Source organism: Ascaphus truei, chromosome 4 (assembly GCF_040206685.1).
Source record: "Ascaphus truei isolate aAscTru1 chromosome 4, aAscTru1.hap1, whole genome shotgun sequence".
Classification (NCBI taxonomy): Eukaryota; Metazoa; Chordata; class Amphibia; order Anura; family Ascaphidae; genus Ascaphus; species Ascaphus truei.
This window is the reverse complement of record NC_134486.1, coordinates 22,919,061-22,941,950: the sequence shown is the minus strand read 5'-3', so window position 1 is coordinate 22,941,950 and position 22,890 is coordinate 22,919,061.

Below are 22,890 nucleotides of genomic sequence, written 5' to 3'. Positions count from 1 at the left end.
TGATAATACACAATAATAATAACAAGTGCCACACAAATATATAAATATATAGACAATAGGTGCAAAGCAGTCCCAGTGAGGTAGTAATCCGCTGGGAAAAGGTATTAGACAAAGTCAGAGAACAGTAGTGTATGAGAGAGGACACTTATTTGCCGCTTCTTTAAGTGATGAAGCACATCACATGGAAATCTGGAAAGAAAAGGAAGCGCAGGCTCCACAGCGTGACTCTTAAAAATAAATACATTTTATGGTATTAAAAATTACAATCGCCAGGAAAATCTCACAAACGGAGCATTCGAAAAATGCATTAGCGAGAAACCACTCTGCAGCACGGGACACCAGACACGCTGGGAGGAAGAGGTCAGGCTCCGCTCCCTGTCAGTCTATGTGAGTCCTCACAGCCGTCAGGACTGCAGGAGCAGCAGACAGGTAGCCAGCTGATTTCCCGGAGTATAGGTGTAGCAACGTGAGAGTCCACAATGTGTTAAGCCTCTTCGCAATCACCTCGGGGTCACGTGCGTATACGATTGCCAGGTGGCTTATCCAAAAATACTGGACACAATGGTGAAAGGTGCGACACACACACTTCGCTCCATGCTGTTTCCTCCTCTCAGCCCCACCACCAGAATCCTGACAGCTAATCCTGATTGGCTGCATTACCCAGCAGCAGCCAATCAGGACAGAGGAAGCTCCCAGCCCCGCTCTGGAAAATCCTGTGCCCCCAAGCCAGTCAGGTCACTATGTCCACAGAGATTATACCGGACACATACATGTCCAATACATGTCCAGTATTATCGCTAATTTTTTACTGGACAGTGTCCAAATACAGGACAGTCCGGTTCAATACTGGACTCCTTGCAACCTTACGGGCGTACGGCGTCAGATAACGTGACCCTACGCGTTTCAATAGGCCCAGGAGAAATTGTTCTGCTGATTCTAGTTTTGATATTCAGTCGCAACAATTGCAGGCATACCCCACATTAACGTACGCAATGGGACCGGAGCATGTATGTAACTATGTAACACAGGCATACCCCGCATTAACTTACGCAATGGGACCGGAGCATGTATGTAACTATGTAACACAGGCATACCCCGCATTAACGTACGCAATGGGACCGGAGCATGTATGTAACTATGTAACACAGGCATACCCCGCATTAACGTACGCAATGGGACCGGAGCATGTATGTAACTATGTAACACAGGCACACCCCACATTAACGTACGCAATGGGACCGGAGCATGTATGTAACTATGTAACACAGGCATACCCCGCATTAACGTACGCAATGGGACCGGAGCATGTATGTAACTATGTAACACAGGCATACCCCGCATTAACGTACGCAATGGGACCAGAGCATGTATGTAACTATGTAACACAGGCATACCCCGCATTAACGTACGCAATGGGACCGGAGCATGTATGTAACTATGTAACACAGGCATACCCCGCATTAACGTACGCAATGGGACCGGAGCATGTATGTAACTATGTAACACAGGCATACCCCGCATTAACGTACGCAATGGGACCGGAGCATGTATGTAACTATGTAACACAGGCATACCCCGCATTAACGTACGCAATGGGACCGGAGCATGTATGTAACTATGTAACACAGGCACACCCCACATTAACGTACGCAATGGGACCGGAGCATGTATGTAACTATGTAACACAGGCATACCCCGCATTAACGTACGCAATGGGACCGGAGCATGTATGTAACTATGTAACACAGGCATACCCCGCATTAACGTACGCAATGGGACCAGAGCATGTATGTAACTATGTAACACAGGCATACCCCGCATTAACGTACGCAATGGGACCGGAGCATGTATGTAACTATGTAACACAGGCATACCCCGCATTAACGTACGCAATGGGACCGGAGCATGTATGTAACACAGGCATACCCCGCATTAACGTACGCAATGGGACCAGAGCATGTATGTAACTATGTAACACAGGCATACCCCGCATTAACGAACGCAATGGGACCGGAGCATGTATGTAACTATGTAACACAGGCATACCCCGCATTAACGTACGCAATGGGACCAGAGCATGTATGTAACTATGTAACACAGGCATACCCCGCATTAACGTACGCAATGGGACCGGAGCATGTATGTAACTATGTAACACAGGCATACCCCGCATTAACGTACGCAATGGGACCGGAGCATGTATGTAACTATGTAACGCAGACATACCCCGCATTAACGTACGCAATGGGACCGGAGCATGTATGTAACTATGTAACACAGGCATACCCCGCATTAACGTACGCAATGGGACCGGAGCATGTATGTAACTATGTAACACAGGCATACCCCGCATTAACGTACGCAATGGGACCGGAGCATGTATGTAACTATGTAACACAGGCATACCCCGCATTAACGTACGCAATGGGACCGGAGCATGTATGTAACTGTAACACAGGCATACCCCGCATTAACGTACGCAATGGGACCGGAGCATGTATGTAACTATGTAACACAGGCATACCCCGCATTAACGTACGCAATGGGACCGGAGCATGTATGTAACTATGTAACACAGGCATACCCCGCATTAACGTACGCAATAGGACCGAAGCATGTATGTAACTATGTAACACAGGCATACCCCGCATTAACGCACGCAATGGGACCGGAGCATGTATGTAACTATGTAACACCGGCATACCCCGCATTAACGTACGCAATGGGACCGGAGCATGTATGTAACTATGTAACACAGGCATACCCCGCATTAACGTACGCAATGGGACCGGAGCATGTATGTAACTATGTAACACAGGCATACCCCGCATTAACGTACGCAATGGGACTGGAGCATGTATGTAACTATGTAACACAGGCATACCCCGCATTAACGTACGCAATGGGACCGAAGCATGTATGTAACTATGTAACACAGGCATACCCCGCATTAACGTAGGCAATGGGACCGGAGCATGTATGTAACTATGTAACACAGGCACACCCCGCATTAACGTACGCAATGGGACCGGAGCATGTATGTAACTATGTAACACAGGCACACCCCGCATTAACGTACGCAATGGGACCGGAGCATGTATGTAACTATGTAACACAGGCACACCCCGCATTAACGTACGCAATGGGACCGGAGCATGTATGTAACTATGTAACACAGGCATACCCCGCATTAACGTACGCAATGGGACCGGAGCATGTATGTAACTATGTAACACAGGCATACCCCGCATTAACGTACGCAATGGGACCGGAGCATGTATGTAACTATGTAACACAGGCACACCCCGCATTAACGTACGCAATGGGACCGGAGCATGTATGTAACTATGTAACACAGGCACACCCCGCATTAACGTACGCAATGGGACCGGAGCATGTATGTAACTATGTAACACAGGCATACCCCGCATTAACGTACGCAATGGGACCGGAGCATGTATGTAAAGCGAAAATGTACTTAAAGTGAAGCACTCCCTTTTCCCACTTATTGATGCATGTACTGTACTGCAATCGTCATATACGTGCATAACTGATGTAAATAACGCATTTGTAACAGGCTCTATAGTCTCCCCACTTGCGCACAGCTTCGGTACAGGTAGGGAGCCGGTATTGCTGTTCCAGACGTGCTGACAGGCGCATGCGTGAGCTGCCGTTTGCGGAGTATGCTTGTAATGGACCACTTGGGCCACAAAGGCTATGACAAAAATCTTGTCTTTGATTCATATAGCAAAGTAAGGGCTATAGATAGATCCACATTGTTTGAGAAATCTAAAAATAAATGCTTGGAGAAACCCCCCATCTAAATAACAGTAAAGCTATTATTGCTGGATCCAACCAAGGATCTGCTAAATTCAGCACTAAATATACGGTGACTGTTTTTCTGAGAGGATTACTAAAATTCTTAATAGCCATTGGAATATCTTGTTATGTGACCCTCATTTAGGGAGTAAGCTCACAAAGGCCGTTCCAATGGTATTTCGTAAAGGCTTCTAACATCAAAAAATTTCTGGGCCCCAGCAAACTGAGAGACACTGGGAGTCCCCATTTGATTCCCCACAAAGGCTCAGCATATTGTGGACTCTCATTGCAACGCCTATACTCCGGGAAATCAGCTGGCTACTTGTGCTTTTTAATACCAAACAATATATTTTTTACATGAGTGTAACTTATATTATATTAGTATCTTGCCTTCTGACAATGTTCTGCTCTTAAAAAGATAATTATATATATATTTATAAGTGTGTGTGTGTGTGTGTGTGTGTGTGTGTGTGTGTGTGTGTGTGTGTGTGTGTGTGTGTGTGTGTGTGTGTGTGTGTGTGTGTGTGTGTGTGTGTGTGTGTGTGTGTGTATTATATAATATTTTAAAAATTTTAAAAAAAGACATGTGAGAATAAATTATTACACACACGCACACACACAAAGGCACACACACAAAGGCACACACACACATGCATACACACACACATACACACACACACACAAAGGCACACACAAAGGCACACACACACACACACACACACACACACACACACACACACACACACACACACACACGCATACACACACATGCATACACATACACACACACACACACACACACACAAAGGCACACACACACACACACACACACACAAAGGCACACACATGCATGCATACACACACATGCATACACACACACACACACACACACACATACATACACACACACATGCACAAACACACACATACACAAACACACACACACACACAGGAGACATGGATCGGGGCAGAAGGGGGACAGGGATCGGGCAGAAGGGGGACAGGGATCGGGCAAAAGGGGGACATGGATCGGCAGAAGGGGGCAGGGATCGGGCAGAAGGGGGACAGGGATCGGGCAGAAGGGGGGAAGGAATCGGGCAGAAGGGGGGCAGGGATCGGGCAGAAGGGGGACATACCGTCAGGGGGCGGGCGCGTCACTGGCCGGGGGCGGGCCAGTGACGTCACGGAGCTGGTTCGCCCTCATTGGGCGAAACGCTCACGTGACCGGCCTGTCTCGCCGGCAAGCGGGGGAATTTTAAATTCCCCTAAGACCTGCGCTTCCGCAAGCACGCGGAAGCGCAGGTGAGCCCCTACTAAAGCCGCTCTAATTGCGGCTGTAGGGGCTCAGTACTGAGCGGGAGCGCGCGTCAGCACGCTTCCGCAAGCACGCAGGGAACATGTCCGGGGCCTTAGACTGCACTGGGCTCTGGGGAGAGCTCCATGATAACCGGCCAGTGAATTGTCTGTTTTCTAGGCCAGTGTTTTTCAGCGGGTTCCGTGGGCGTCCCTAAAGTGTTCCCTGCAATTTCCAGGTCTTTTGAAAATAATACCAAGTACAGAAGAATTCACAATGCATCTTATCTCAGATGCGCTATTAGAGAGGTTTGGGGTTCCTTTCAAAGCGTTTGATCTCAGACGCGCTATTAGAGAGGGTTGGGGTTCCTTACAATGCATCTGATCACAGACACGCTATTAGAGAGGGTTGGGGTTCCTTACAATGCATCTGATCTCAGACACACTATTAGAGAGGGTTGGGGCTCCTTACAATACATCTGATCTCAGACACGCTATTAGAGGGGGTTGGGGTTCCTTACAATGCATCTGATCTCAGACACGCTATTAGAGAGGGTTGGGGTTCCTTACAATGCATCTGATCTCAGACGCGCTATTAGAGGGGGTTGGGGTTCCTTACAATGCATCTGATCTCAGACACGCTATTAGAGGGGGTTGGGGTTCCTTACTACAGTATGCATCTGATCTCAGACGCGCTATTAGAGAGGGTTGGGGCTCCTTACAATACATCTGATCTCAGAAGCGCTATTAGAGGGGGTTGGGGTTCCTTACAATGTATCTGATCTCAGACGCGCTATTAGTGCAAAAATTGATCTATTAAAGCAAGTAAAAATGGCGATCATTGTGGGCGGCAAATTGCATGACCTACGTTCACAGACATGTAAACTCGCACTGATTTTCTTAGCATCGGTGACCTCAGACTTCAATGGAGGGACACTGATGAAAATCTTTCATAATAATACCCTTTTTTTGGTCTGGCAACCTTAAATCTCACTGATTTCCGTCTGGTATGAGTGGCCAACAGTATGTTATGCCAAAGATGATAAAGATCACTGCACTGGGCTTAGAAAAATAGAACATGTATTAGATAGCAAAAACATAGCAACGCTTCGGTCCCACTGTTAGTTTCTTGACAGGTGGTTCCAGGCAGTTTGATCTTTTCCATCTTTGACATTAGTCTTCTCCTTGATTGGAGCGCCGTGCACCCATGGCAGGATTCCTGCTGTTATTGTGAGGGCTTCTTTTTTCTCTTTTGTTTCAACAGTATGTTATTGCATATATGGGATTAACCTCTAATTAGTTCATAACTAACTTGTATTGATAATTTCATATGGCTTTATTGACTTTATTCCCATGCTTAAGTCTTTTTTTTTTTTAAAGTGCTGAATTTCGTGTATTTATAACAGTACTGGAACAGCGCTATAAAAAGATGTTCATTAAGCACCAAAGAATCACCCATTTTTACTTATTTTTTGCACTTTTCTGACACTGGTAAAGGGCATCCTCTTATGGATGAAAGTCTCAGTCTGTTTTAGGGGAGTTTTTCATTGCAGGGCAGTATCACTTGGGATAGGGCAGCGGTTCTTAAACCCATTCCCGGACACCAGTGGTCCTCAAATACTTTTGTGCTGGCTCCCAACGCATTTGAAGACCCACTTCCAGCAGCTCTCCCTTACAGTCTGTATCATGTCTAATACTACTGAAGGCTGGTTTTATAAGCTTGTCTGGAATTATTATATACAGTATATGGTCTGTGTGTATAAAAATGTATTGATGAACAAATAGGTGTCAATATGAAGGTTCTCCAAAAAAGTAATAATAAATACTGAAATGGTATGATATGGAAATGTTTGAAAACAGCTGGTAAATGCTATTTGCTTATTGACTGGCATTCTTACTTGGTGTAAGACATTCACGGATTGATTGATTGATTGGGTTTGAGCCATTACAGGATTTGTATGGATAGGAATCTTTTATCTGTTGCTGTGTTTTTCAGGCTGAAGATTTGAGACCTGGATTTAAAAATTATATCTATTGGGAATCACTGAAAAGACCCAGGAGTGGTCTGAATGAGGAATTAAAATTTTCCCCATTTATTGAACAATCTGAAATATGTCACCCTTTTTATTTATCAATTGGTATATAGAATATAGATAAGTCATACTTATTTCATATTGTTGCATGTTGCATGTACTAAAATGCATAATATAGTTTAAAAAAGAAGTAAACTCCTATTTCATGGACAAAGGGCCAGATACACTAAACTCCGTTAAATCAAGGCAACTAACGTTAGGTTACCTAAAATAGTAACAGGCGTTATATCCCTCAGTGTAATGCATAGCCACAAAGCTACAGTAATTATATGCAAAAACATCAGCCATAACATTAGCACTAACGGCTGTAAAAATGTAACCGTATAGTATACTTTCAAAGAGTTTAACCGGGTTAACGTAAGGTTATTCCCTTTAGTGGATATTATTTATTTATAAAATGTGTTACCAGGAAGTAATACATAGCGAGCTACCTCTCGTTTCCAAGTATGTCCTGGGCACAGAGTTATTATTAAATGAACAGGGGTATACATTAGATTTAAAGACATTGCATGGACAGTTAAAGATAATATATGTTGTTAGTGTTTTTAACATTTACAGACCAGGTTAAAATAAGAGACAGCTGACATCTTGAAATTAATTAGACTGTTGGCGGCTGTGAGAGTCTGAAGTAGATTTTTCTAGTTGTGTGGTGCAAGGTAAGAGGAGGAGCGGCCAGATTTGTTTGTTGAACCTTGAGACTGTCAACAGTATGTTGGAGTCAGATCTGAGGTGATAGTGCTGCATGTGGGTGGGTTGAGGAGCTATTAACCCCTCATACGTTTAGGGTAGTGTTAGGTAAGGTTGGCCTAACAGAGCTTAGTATATCTGGGCCTACGTGTAATGCCCAGCTGCTGCTGTTCTTCCGCCTGAGAAGAAATTATCATGTGCCTGCCTCATATTACCCTGAATAATTGTAATGCCAACTACTTACTACTGGAAGACTGTATGTCCATGGTCATATAAGGAATTGCACTCTTCCTGCTTAAATGTAAAAGTGTATACATACATATATATATATTTATATATATATATATATATATATATGCAAATATAGCTGTATGCTCATCTGCATGTCTTAGGCAGGTCTGCAACCCCGCCTTTCCCCATTATCACCCAGCATACAGCACTTCCACTGCAGCAAGGGATTCTGGGAAATGACATGCAAATGAGCACACAGTGTCACTTTTTGCCTCAATAACCATTTTTAACATGGTTCCCTATAGGCTAAAAATGGTTATTGAGGCAAAAAGTGACACTGTGTGCTCATTTGCATGTCATTTCCCAGAATCCCTTGCTGCAGTGGAAGTGCTGTATGCTGGGTGATAATGGGGAAAGGCGGGGTTGCAGACCTGCCTAAGACATGCAGATGAGCATACAGCTATATTTGCATATTTGCTTTCCTGTGGAGGGTTTTTGTCACTTTTTTTACTCACCATAACTTAACATAGTATATATATATATATATATATATATATATACCCCGGTTTAAGGACACTCCCTTTAAGTACACTCGCGAGTAAGGACATATCGCCCAATAGGCAAATGGCAGCTCACGCATGCGCCCGTCAGCACGTCCTGAACAGCAATACCGTCTCCCTACCTGTACCGAAGCTGTGCGCAAGCGGGGAGACTATAGAGCTGTTACAAATGCGTTATTTACATCAGTTATGCATGTATATGATGATTGTAGTGCAGTACATGCATCAATAAGTGGAAAAAGGTAGTGCTTCACTTTACATACATGCTCTGGACCCATTGCGTACGTTAATGTGGGGTATGCCTGTATATGTGTATATATAATATATATATATATATATATATATATATATATATATATATTTGCATATATATATATATATATATCTCAAATGGAAATATTACTATATGCTCATTTGCATGTCTTAGACAGGTCTGCAACCCTGACTTTCACCATTATCACCAAGCACACAGTGCTTCCACTGCAGCAAGGGATTCTGGGAAATGACATGCAAATGAGCACACATTGCCACCTTTTGCTTCAAATCCATTTTGACATGGACCCCTATAAGCTTATGCTTTGCTTGCTGCATTGCACAGCTTTTCAGCACAGCCTGGGTTAAGATGCATAGCCAGTAAACCCACCCACAGACAGACTGTTTCCACCTTTTGTGTCTCCTCATTGTGGGGTTGGTTATTCTGGCTTTCCAAAACGAAGCAGGGATAGGTTTCACCACACTTAGTAAAGTTATGGTGGGTAAAAAAAGTGACAAAAATCCTCCACAGTAAAGCATATAGCAAATGGAAATATTACTGTGTGCTCATTTGCATGTATATATATACTGTATAAATACAAAAAAGACACAGCGCACAACGCTCATAGTGCATTAAAAAGTATTATTCACATAAACAATAAAAGGGTGAGTAATGTGCGTACATCAATTGCAGTATTAACAAGCAGTTTCGGGATATGTTACCCAACGCCTCCGGAGACCGGATTAGGTGTCCTCGCAGGGGTGAAAATGCTGTCCTCGATGGTGCAGGGTCCTATTGGGGTAGATGCACAACCTCTGCTGGTTCTTGCTCCCCTGAGCACGAGTGGACCGGGAGCTGCTGATCCCTGCAGTGCTTCAGCAAGGCAAATCTGGGCATCAGCTGGGCGCTAGCACTCTCCTCCGTGTGGAGCGCTTCCTGGTTGGTGACGTCACCACGGGGATTCGGCGCCGTTCGAACACGATCAAATCGCGCAGTAGGGTGCTAATAGAGAGCTAGAGCACTTGTACAAACATGTCCTACGCGTTTCGAAACAGAAAGTTTCTTCATATACCGGTATATACTGTGTATATATATATGTATATATATATATATATATATATATATATATATACTGTATATATATACTGTATATATATATTTTTTTTTTCCCCCACAGAATACAAAGTGATATATTCACTTAAGGGAAGGGATTCATTTTCATCTATGTCAATTTCCCCCGATTTTCTTTTGATGAAATTCAGTGTCATTGGTAATGGGATTTATATACTTGCAAAGTAGGACAGCCATGTTAAAAGGTTCAGTGCCATGTAGCCGGCAAAAAAAACAAAAAGTAAACAACATAACAACTTAACAGGCTTCCTTAAATATATCTAATCGTGCTAAACCAAATGGAGTTTGCCTGTGCAAACCCTTGGTGAACACACTGTGACATCAGCACGAGAGTAGCCGGAGGAAATGAACCCCGTCCCAACCTGGGTCTAGAGTCACTTAAGCAGGGGTGACCAACTTCGGTCCTCAAGGGCCACCAACAGGTCAGGTTTTCATGATATCCCTGCTTCAGCATAGGTGGCTCAATCCGTCCCTGCTTCAGCACAGGTGGCTCAATCAGGATCAGTCTTTAACTGAGCCTCTGATTGAGCCACCTGTGCTGAAGCTGGGATAACCTGAACACCTGACCTGTTGGTGGCCCTTGAGGACTGGAGTTGGCCTCCCCTGCTTTAAAGAGTGCTGAGCCTTAGCAAGCATTCACGCCTATTCATTTGCACGAGACTTGAGGCGAGCTAAAGCTTAGCACCTGGCAGTGAATCTGCACCGTAGTTTCCGCTCACCATGTTTACAAACTAACATAAAAAATGAATTCAAAATACACTTTCAGCCATCAATTACCCCGTCCACATGTCACTGGCATTAGCACACTCTGGTGCTGCCGTGCGTTGCAGTGAACAGGCTGTGCGGCTGCTTTGTGCTTTTGATTGCCCTTACACAGGAGAATCAGCCGCCGCTCGGCGGTCACACTGCTCTGAATCATTCACCGCTTCCTCTCTGTGACCTTTTCAAGTGTCTATGTCCGTTAGAAATATTAGACTGTAAAGTCAGATAACCGGCATTGCTGCAAGGCTCTGCCACTGGTTATTAGACAGAATAAAGAGGCGTTGGAAAAAGACACAAAAAATAGCCCTCGGACGGGAGGCGTGTGATGTAAGAGGCTGTTTTAGTTCGCTCCTCTGATGTGTTCACGAGTATTGCGGCAGCAGGTGTGTGGGCGTTATCCACTGACGTGCAGCGTGGGAAATCTGACCTTTCCTTTGTCCTTGCAAAAGAGCAGTTTGCTCCATCTCTTCCAATCCACCTCTTCTCGCTCTCATTCCACTTTATAGGGAGATGGGGCAGGGAGATTACAATGCCAGAGCTGCTTCCCTTCTGGAACGGTTCCTGGACACACAAAAGGAAGGTGGACGTGATACCTTTCAATAGCTAACTCGTGGTTAGAAAGAGTGCAAGCTCCTAGGGCCACAAAGGTCCCGTCCTGTCCTCTGTTGAGATGAATGTTGTCCCACAGTTTGGATGTCGCAATGCATGTGAAGATCTGTTGACGATAGTGCAGGGGTTACTGCAACCACTGTGACCAAGCACATCATTGAAGGACATTTAAAACAGGGAGAGACGCACATAGCTCCATAGCGCGAAACCTTATTTTATTTTTTACAATTCCTCTAGTGATCATACTCATAAAACCTATTAACATCAACAGCTCACCATTATAACAGTCCAAATAAAAAGGGAGGCAGTCTGGACCCATGGTACCAGCAAACTTTGACCTCTGGGGCAGTGTGTATCTCAGCCATAGCTCCTTTAATTACGCTATCAATCAGAAGCTGGTCCCCTGAGCAAAAGCATTGGAAACTAGTTTGTGACATTGTTGCTTAAATAGGCGGGATAAAAGGTTCTCGTTAATTGTCAGTTTACAGCAGAAATATCACGTTTATCAATATATTCATATAGTGTAAGACTGCGTGTGTCTGTGCATGACTAATAATTTGTGTGACTGGTCGCACGTCACTGGGATTTATTTATGAAAGCTATCTTTCTATTTTTTCTCGTGGTATCTGTTTTTTTTAAGTTAGCCCTGGTTTAAGGAAAACTGCTTTAATAATAATAATAATAACAACTTAATTTCAGATAGCATTTTTCACCCAATGGGACCCAAAGCGCTTCACAATTACAGCATAGTGAATATACAGTCCCTGCCCAGATAAGCTTACAATCTATATTTTTGGTTCCTTTTGCTATCCTGATTGTGAATGAAGCAATTGAAGGAGCCTGCTTAGGTTTGTAGCACATTACAGGCATACCCCGCATTAACGTACACAATGGGACCGGAGCATGTATGTAAAGCGAAAATGTACTTAAAGTGAAGCACTATCTTTTTCCCACTTATCGATGCATGTACTGTACAGCAATCGTCATATATGTGCATAACTGATGTAAATAACACATGTGTAACAGGCTCTATAGTCTCCCTGCTTGCGCACAGCTTCAGTACAGGTAGGGAGCCGGTATTGCTGTTCAGGACGTGCTGACAGGCGCATGCGTGAACTGCCGTTTGCCTATTGGGCGACATGTACTTACTCGCGAGTGTACTTAAAGTGAGTGTCCTTAAAGCGGGGTATGCCTGTATAGCTGTCGGTAGAAAGCATCCTTATCAAGCAGAACATCTTGCCCCGTAGTTTCTATACATCGCTCGTAATTGTTGCATTATGGGAACGACCACCAATTCCCCCACAAAACGTAAGCCATTTTGTTAATTTGCCTCCACCTGCATGCAATGGAAAAAATGCTGGCGCCGAGAAAGATACAGTAGCGCTCAAAGTGTGGTAAAAAATGACAACAAAACCAGTTACAAGAATGTGTTGGAGTTTGGGAATGTCTACCTCACCCTGTATCTGAACATCTTGTCTGACTCCTGATTTCATCAGCTTTTTCATACGCGCCGCCGGAGGGCGAGAGGATTCACTAAAAGCAGCAAAACGTGAAATCTTACATGGGTTTTTAAAATGAATCGGTTCTGTATTATTAGATAATACTTACTGATTTTTTCTTTTCATTATTCAACTCTTAATGCAGCAGTCCAAGCTGGCGTTTTTTTTACATTTTATTTTATTCTTTTAAATGTGCATCAATACAAGCCACACAATGATAAGTAGTTAGCTAAGCTGCCAATCGATCCGTTCTCCTGTGATCGATACGGCGCGGGGGTTCACTACATTTCTGTCAGTGCAGCAGAAGAGGAACAAAGAGTTAAAGTTCTGTGGGGAAGATCATGTGACCAGGCAGTCACTAGATACAATTGGTGCACTGCTAGAGAGAGGGCAGGGCTCCAAAAGGGGTGTGCCAGAGCCTGTTTCAGAAGAGGAAGGGGATGTGACTTTGTAAATGGTTGCTATAGAAACAAAAATGTTTGTTACATTATATTACATTAAAAATGTCATTCAGCGTATTGCTGATCTCTGGGCCCGGATCCACAGGGGGATCCAGAGAATTGTAAATGTGGAGATACCATTGGACCTGTGGTTATTTCTATTGAATAGACCAATTATGGGTCTCTTGAAGGCAGAAAACAAACTGTTGACCCGGATAGCCACCGCAACCAGGTGCAAAATAGCTGAGGTTTGGATCCAGAATAAAATTCCTTCCATAACAATTATAAGGGACAAAATATGGTTAATGTGCCATATGGAAAAGTTGACTTATCAATGCTACCTGTGACAATTTCCAGAAAACCTGGAGCCCATTGTTGATATATGTGAATAATCCGGAAAGTATTGCCAGACCTGTAAGTTAAATATGTGGGATAAAGATGTTCCGGTACCACTACTCAAAACTATTATTTTATATGATTTGTGATATGTCCCCCCCCCATCCTCCCCCTCCACCAAAAAGAAAAAACAGGAAACATGTATGTAAAGTTGTCATTCATACTATAATTAAAATACAAGTTTAACAAGAACTTTAAAAAATGTCATTCAGAGTTTTTTTTATGCTACAAGTAATTTCTTATAGTACAGAACAGATTTATTAATAAAAAAAAAACCTTAATTGGTCTGCAAGTTTAATGCCGTTTTAAAGCATCCTTTGATTTCTATACCAGGTTTAGCCCACCTCCCAAGCAGTGCAAGATTGTTGCAACACTTTCCTGTTTAGGATACTTTGTTGCCAATATTCCCCACAGTTTCAGCTGTAAACTGTAACAATAGATAATGGTACCGTAGTATTAGAAGGATACATTGTAGCTGCTGAGTTACACTGACTGAAGCAGCCATTATGTTGGGCACACAATCAGGATTTTGACAGATTAATAACAGGAGCACCAAATGATTGCCAGTTTAGGTAAGAATTATACATTGTCACACACTTTACATATACAAATAAGGGGGATAAAAGGGAATATGGTATTGCTGCTTTAAATGAAATAAAATGATTTTCATGTGTCCGCAGAAGGGGACAGTGCGCCCTAAATTCTACAAGTTTTATTATATGGACACTTTTTACTATCAAATAGATTTGAATATTATCATCTGATAATACTGGGAATTATTTGAGTCTTGCTGTGCAGTTAGGTCGAGTTTTTGACAGAGAATGAATAATTTGCATCCTTAGACAGATCTAATTACCCGTACAGTAACGGGTTCATTTATATCTTGTGAAAAAACAATATATATCTGTGTCGTCTGAAACACTTAATTCAGGTATATCCGCTACTTAGGTTTGTTGGTTTGTTTGTTTATAAGCAATAGACAGAGTAAAGCTGTCACTTGCACAGGGTTTGGAATACTGACAAACAGTATTATCACCCAAAACTTTAGCTACAAAACAAAGTTGTAAAACTACCCAAAACTTTTGTCTACCATGGAAATGTTTTACATTTCTAAATATATATTTAAAAATAAATATATACTTGTCCGATTTGTTTTTTGGGGGGGGGGGGGGGGGAAGGGTCACTGTCCTTAGTTCACTTTCATCATGAGCAGGAAAAAATGTCTTGATATACCAACTCCAGTCCTCAATGGCCATGAACAGGCCAGGTTTTAAGGATACCTCTGCTTCAGCACAGGTATGTCAGTCATCTTGACTGAGCCACCTGTGCTGAAGCAGGGATATACTGAAAACCCGACCTGTTGGTGGCCCTTGAGGACTGGAGTTGGCCACTCCTGTACACAACTATTATATTCACAATAATTGGCAGCACCTAATATTTCTTGATTAATGATCCCATTGATGTTTTGATATCCTAATGACCAGATCCTTTCACAACACATTTCCTCTCTTTCTTTGCCCTTGTTAACCTCTTCTATTTAATGCCATGCAGGCAACATTCCTCCATTTGAGCTGTCTGTAACTAGTAGCTAACAGTTATACTATTATCAGCTCAAGTATGTGCTTTGCTTTGGTGAAGTAACAGAGACTCTGATATTTCTTCTCTACGCACATTTCCAAAGGAAAGCATCTTCGATCCAAGTAGCAGAGGAAGTGAGAGAATGTGCCATACTTCTTGTACTGATTGCGATCATTAGCTGTGATCAGGGCCGCCAACAGGGGGGTACAAAGGGTACTGGCGTCCCGGGCCCCGTGAGTCAGTCCCACTGCCCCCGCTGCCCCCTACCCCCAGCAACCCAGCCCCTCCGCTTCCCACGAGGGACGGAGGGGGAAGCGCCAAAACACACCCCGCGTGCAACCCAGCCCCTCCGCTTCCCACGAGGGACGGAGGGGGAAGCGCCAAAACCCGCCCGCGCGCAACCCAGCCCCTCCGCTTCCCACGAGGGACGGAGGGGGAAGCGCCAAAACACACCCCGCGTGCAACCCAGCCCCTCCTCACCCGCTCCCAACTTGATATGGAGGGGGAAGCGCCAACCCAGACCGCCTCGCCCCCCTCTGCCGCCCACCTCCCACGCCCCCTAAACCCGAGTCCCCCTCCCGCCCGTGGCAGCTGCCAGGGATATCGGGGGCAAGTGGGGGAAGCGTCTGGCTGCAAGAAAGCAGCACCCACCGGTAAAGGTAAGTCACTCAACCAACCAACATTGTCACCCAGTCACTCACTCAGCCACCCACTCACCCAGTCTCTCACCCAGTCACTCACTCACTCTCACTCACCCAGTCACTCACCCAGTCACTCACCCACCCAGTCACTCACCCACCCAGTCATTCACCAACCCACCCACCCAGTCACTTACCCACCCAGGCAGTCACCCACCCAGGCAGTCACCCACCCAGGCAGTCACGCAGTCACCCACGCAGTCACCCAGTCACTCACGCAGTCACCCAGTCACTCACCCAGTCACTCACTCTCTCACCCACCCAGTCACTCACCCACTCAGGCAGGCAGACACATGTCTTTTGTTGAAAATATAAAAGTAAACAGGTTGCATTGTAATGTTTTTTTCTGTATCACAATAAGAAAACAGTTAAGTAAAAGTTGCACTCTAAAAGATATTTTTTCGTGGGAGGTGCGCTATGAGGGCGGGCGGCCCTGCTCCTTTCATTTGTCCTGGGCCCCATTATTTCTGTTGGCGGCCCTGGCTGTGATCGCTTTGCAGACAGCCTATGAAACCATATTGCACAGTCTATTTACCTAGGAACATAACCTCCTTCCCTCGGGGGTTTATTCCACATTCTGTGGCTTTGCTATTTCTAAATCTTTTGCAATGATAATATCTCATCAAAATATAAAACTGAAGCTAACACAGGAAGAGAAACCGTGTCCAGAGCATGTAACAGCAGGGTGACGACAATACAGTAGCAGGCGTGGGTATGTCATTACTGGGTTGGCTGTTACTAGGCTAGTACATGCATATTGGGATTTAGGAATTTGATGAGGCCCTAAAGTGAAACGAAAACCTCTTAGGCATACAGTAGTTTAGTATTCTGTAATAATGTCAATGAAGTTAAACACCAAACTGTGCACAAGGATAAAGTCCCAGACTCCCGCAGGTTGGATAACGCTACTTGTACAGTAGCTGCAGTCAATAACAAGCAAGCATTTGCTGATGGCCAATAACATCATTTTATGTCTTCAATCGTGTTGTATTCAGATTGTCTTTTCTTTCTGTGCAAGTGGCCTGCTCACAAAGGCAAATATATAAATATAGGGAAGATTCTACATAGACTCCCTATATCAGAAGGCTGATTAAAGAAAAATAGGCAAAAGCAAATGAATATTAATGTGGGTGTAAACAATCACTGTACTGTCCCCCAGGCCCCCCAACTGGGGGTGGGGGGGGGGGGGCGGGGGAGAGCGAGGAGTGGGTCCCAACTTCCGAGAACGAGAGGACGGGCCTGACAGGGAAGGTGGCCCATGCGGACCATCCACCAGCAGTCATGGTTCTGATGGTCATCAGAAGGAGGTGCCCTTCCCCCACCTTCCCCTGTGTTACAGGCTACCAGCACGCCACCTCTCCTCCTTGCACCTCCCCCCACCCCAACAACCTGGGGCCAGGTCAAGACTGGTCCTGGGCCCCCGGGAAAGCTGTCAGTGGGCCTGCTGTCCCCCACAGACAGTGTAGTAATACCATAGAAAACAAGAGGTTATATGCAAGGTACATCACAAGGTTAAATTGCCAAGAAAATACAAATTCTATTAAAGATGGGTAAATATAAAAAATACAAAAGGAAACTTACAGATCGCAGCGTGTGAGGCTGTTTTTGGGATCTGTAATTTGCTGTCTTTATATTTGTATCTATATTTGTATCTTTCATATATTGCTTATCTTAAAAAAAAATGTTTTCTTTGCAAATGAAACTGTCTGATGTGCATTCCTTATTCTCCTCCCGATTAAACCTCATATTCACTAAGCAATGCTATTTCAAAGACACCTTCCGGCATCAGAAGGCTTATTACAACCCACTGAAATCAATGGGCCATATGGGGCTTTCCAGCACAGGAAGGTACTGCAGCTTAAAGCAATATCCTGCATGTGTGGGTTTTTTAAATAAATCAGTTCTGTAGTAAGAAAAAATACTTTTAGCATTTTCTGTTTAAAAAACAACAACTTTGAAAGACCAATTTTCTTGTATTCTATTTTAACAAGCATGTTTGTTCCTATAGCAACCATTTACATTCCCCAGATCTAAAGATGTCGACAAACTTCGCCGATCAATAGACGGAGAACGAATTGACCGGCAGCTATGCAGTTCTTTAGGTAAGTAGAGATTGCCCATTTGAAACTATTGAAATAATAAAAAAAAAAAACTAAAAAAAAAAAAACCAGGAGCTTGAACTGCAGCTTTAAGGAATAGCACCATGGTACATATGGGTATAAGTGTCTCTGATCATTTCTTCAAATGTAAATTTGAACTGAGGCACACTGACAGACACTGAGGCACACACAGCACACTGACAGAGACTGAGGCACACACAGCACACTGACAGACACTGAGGCACACACAGCACACTGACAGAGACTGAGGCACACACAGCACACTGACAGACACTGAGGCACACACAGCACTCTAACAGACACTGAGGCCCACACAGCACATTGACAGACATGGAGGCACACACTGTACACTGACAGACACTGAGGCACACACAGCACACTGACAGACACTGAGGCACACACAGCACATTGACAGACACTGAAGCTCACGCAGCACAGCAAACTGACAGACACTGAGCCACACTGACGGACACTGTGACACACACAGCACACTGACAGATATTGAGGCACACACAGCACACTGACAGACACTGAAGAACACAAAGCACACTGACAGGCACTGAGGCACATACAGCACTCTGGCAGACACTGAAGCACACACAGCACACTGACAGACCGTCAAGCATACACAGCACACTACAGACACTGAGGCACACACATCACACTGACAGGCTCTGAATCACACACAGCACACTGACAGACACTGAGGCACACACATCACACTGACAGACACTGAGGCACACACAGCACACTGACAGAGCAAACTGTAACTGACAAATTTACACACACAGCATACTGATACACTGACAGACACTGGCAGACTGAAACACACAGCAAATTGACACAAAAACACACACACACACACACACACACAAAGCACATTGTTACACAAACACACACACAGCAAACTCACACACAAATACACATAGCCTACCTTCCCACAGCAGCACATAGTAACTCCTCCCCCTAATGTCACAGAGAGCAGGGGTGCGCTGAGCTCTGCAGCTCTGAGCCTCAGTTCCAGCCCAAGCCTCTGCTGCCTGCTCTCTGCAACCCACCCCCCCCCCCAGCCTCTGCTGCCTGCTCTCTCTCCCCACCCCCCAACCTCTGCTGCCTGCTCACGCCCCTCAGCCAAATGGCTGGACCTAATGTCCCGGTTCTGCCCCCCTGTCGGTGGCCCTGAGTGGGCCCCCCCAAGTGCACGGGCCCCTGGGCTGTAGCTATGCCCCTTCTAATACTATCATACACCCAGTATCACAAGCACACTACCTAGGTGTCAGATTTGACTCCTCCCTCAGAGTCTCCTCTCACATTCACAATGTTGCTAAAACCTTTTGATTTTTTCTCCATCATTTTGCAAGATACACCTTTTTCTCTATTACTTTACTGCTAAAACTTTAACCCATTCCCTCATTCTCTCCCATCTTGACTATTGTAACCTACTGTTCAGCCTTCCTGTGTCGCCTACAATCTATCCTAAAGGCTGCTGTTAGAATCACCTTACTCTCTCCTAAATCTCTCAGCATCTCTCCTGCTGAAATCCCTCTCTATCTTCCTATTAAATCCCATATGATTTACAAAATTCTCCTCCTCTCTTTTAAGGAGAAGGATGGTGGCGGAAGAAGAAGGGGGATGGTGGTTGCAGAGGGGGACCATGACGCGACCTCAGAGGGCAGTAGTGCAGCCCGCCCCAGTGATATCGGGAAGATGTAATTGACTTCTGGGACATACCGCTGGGACATGCTGCGTAACTGCTTTCTGCTGCCGGCCCATAGTCATCCTCCACAACGACCATGCCCCGCATGTGCCGCCACACTGCTGCCATTCTTCTCCTCCTATCTCTGCCGGCCGGTCCTTCGGGCCCTGAATTGTTTCCTGCTAGAACTGGCTCCACTCTATGGGGGGTAAGTGCTGCACAGTGCACTGTCAGTGGGGAGGGGCTGATATGTGCCTGGAGCTGAGAGGTGAAAGGGGGCTGTGAGGAGGAGGAAAAGGGCTGTGAGGAGGAGGGGGGCTTTGAGGAGGAGGGGGCTGTGAGGAGGAGGAGGAGAGGGACTGTGAGGAGGAGGAGGGGGGCTGAGAGGTGAAAGGGGGCTGTGAGGAGGAAGGGGGCTTTGAGGAGGAGGGGGCTTTGAGGAGGAGGGAGGCTTTGAGGAGGAGGGGGCTGTGAGGAGGAGGAGAGGGACTGTGAGGAGGAGGGGAGTTGAGAGGTGAAGGGGGGCTGTGAGGAGGAGGAGGGGGCTGTGAGGAGGAGAGGGACTGTGAGGTGGAAGAGGAGACTGTGAGGACGAGGAGGGGGCTGTGAGGACGAGGAGGAGGAGAGGCACTGTGAAGAGGAGGAGGGGGCTGTGAGGACGAGGAGGAGGAGAGGCACTGTGAAGAGGAGGAGGGGGCTGTGATGAGGAGGAGGGGGGCTGTGATGAGGAGGAGGGGAGCTGAGAGGTGAAGGGGGGCTGTGAGGAGGAGGAGGGGGCTGTGAGGAGGAGAGGGACTGTGAGGTGGAAGAGGAGACTGTGAGGACGAGGAGGGGGCTGTGAAGACGAGGAGGAGGAGAGGCACTGTGAAGAGGAGGAGGGGGCTGTGATGAGGAGGAGGGGGGCTGTGAGGTGGAAGAGGAGACTGAGGACGAGGAGGGGGCTGTGAGGACGAGGAGGAGGAGAGGCACTGTGAAGAGGAGGAGGGGGCTGTGATGAGGAGGAGGGGGGCTGTGATGAGGAGGAGGGGAGCTGAGAGGTGAAGGGGGGCTGTGAGGAGGATGAGGGGGCTGTGAGGAGGAGAGGGACTGTGAGGTGGAAGAGGAGACTGTGAGGACGAGGAGGGGGCTGTGAGGACGAGGAGGAGGAGAGGCACTGTGAAGAGGAGGAGGGGGCTGTGATGAGGAGGAGGGTGGCTGTGAGGTGGAAGAGGAGACTGTGAGGACAAGGAGGGGGCTGTGAGGACGAGGAGGAGGAGAGGCACTGTGAAGAGGAGGAGGGGGCTGTGATGAGGAGGGGGGCTGTGATGAGGAGGAGGGGGGCTGTGAGGAGGAGGAGAGGGACTGTGAGTTGGAGGAGGGGGCTTGGAGGAGGAGAGGGACAGTGAGGAGGAGGAGGATGAGGAGGAGGGGGGGGCTGTGAGGAGGAGTAGGAGGAGGGGGGCTGTGAGGAGGAGGAGGGGGCTGTGAGGAGGAGGAAGGGGTCTTAGAGGTGAAGGGGGGCTGTGAGGATGAGGAGGAAAGGGACTGTGAGGAGGAGATAGAGGGGGGCTTTGGGGAGGAGGAGGGGGACTGAGGAGGAGTAGGGGGACTGTGAGGAGGAGGAGGGGGACTTTGAGGAGGAGGGGGCTGTGAGGAGGAGGAGTAGGGGGACTGTGAGGAGGAGATGGGGGGGGGCTGTGAGGAGTAGGGGGGCTGTGAGGTGGAGGGGGCTGTGAGGAGGAGGAGTGGGGATGTGAGGAGGAGGAGGAGATCAAGGGCTAAGAGGAGGAGGGGGCTGTGAGGAGGAAGGGGATTGTGAGGAGGAGGAGGGGGCTGGGAGATGGAGGGGGGAGAGAGATGGAGGTGGAGAAAGAGGCATGGAGGGGGAAGAGAAACGGTGTGTGTGTTTGTCATTAAAACATATAGGTAATGTCTGGATTTAAATGTTATTTTCCTACTGGATTTAGGCGTCCCGTATTTTCAAAACATAAATGTGGCAACCCTAACTTATATTGTAAGCTCTGGGGAGAAGAAATGCCCTTTCCTAATGTTTACCTTTGCGACTGAAGCGCGTATTCCTATTATTATATCACGTGTATTATTGCTATAAAGCACTGTGTACATTAATGGTGCTTTTCAATAGAGTGTTTCTCACTGGTACCAGTTTTTGAATATTCGATATTTTGTATATAATGACCAATATTAGATAAAATAAAGCGCTGCCCTTTTATCCATTACAATGTATGTATAGTTTATTAGTAAGGAAGGACCCGCGAGTGCTCTCCTGTGCTACCTTCTCTTTCTGTGTTTTCTTATTGCTTAGTCCTTTGGGTGGATTGAGCACCGTCTTATTTGAAGGTAGGTTCTGTGGGTTTAGAGCAGGAGTGGCCAACTCCAATCCTCAAGGGCCAGCAACAGGTCAGGTTTTCAGCACAGGTGGCTCAATCAGTGGCTCAGTCTTTGACATTTCTCGCTATACACCTGTCCGTCTCTTGTGTTCTGCTCTAGGATGTCTTCTGTCTATCCCTTTGTGTCTAAAGCCCTCTCCCACCTTAAACCTCTCTCACTGACTGCCCCACACCTCTGGAATGCCCTCTCCCTCAATATCCGACAAGTGACTGAGTCACTGATTGAGCTACTTGTGCTGAAGCAGGCACATCCTGAAAACCAGTTGGTGGCCCTTGAGGACTGGAGTTGGCCACTCTTGCTCTAAACCTACAAGAACCCATCTATTAGAGCAAACACCATTTTTGTATTGTGTGGGGTTTAATAACCCATAATTAACTGCCATTACAAATCATTTGCAATGCATTGCTGTCACTGCTGGCAGTTAATTATGGGTTATTAAACCCCACACAATACAAAAATGGTGTTTGCTCTAATAGATGGGTACTTGTAGGTTTAGAGCAGAGGTCCCAAACTCCAGTCCTCTTAGGGCCACTAACAGTGCAGGATTTAAGGATAGCTTCTCATTAGCACAGGTGGCCCAATCATTTTGACTGAACCCCCTGTGCTCTAGCAGGGGTATCCGTAAAACCTGCACTGT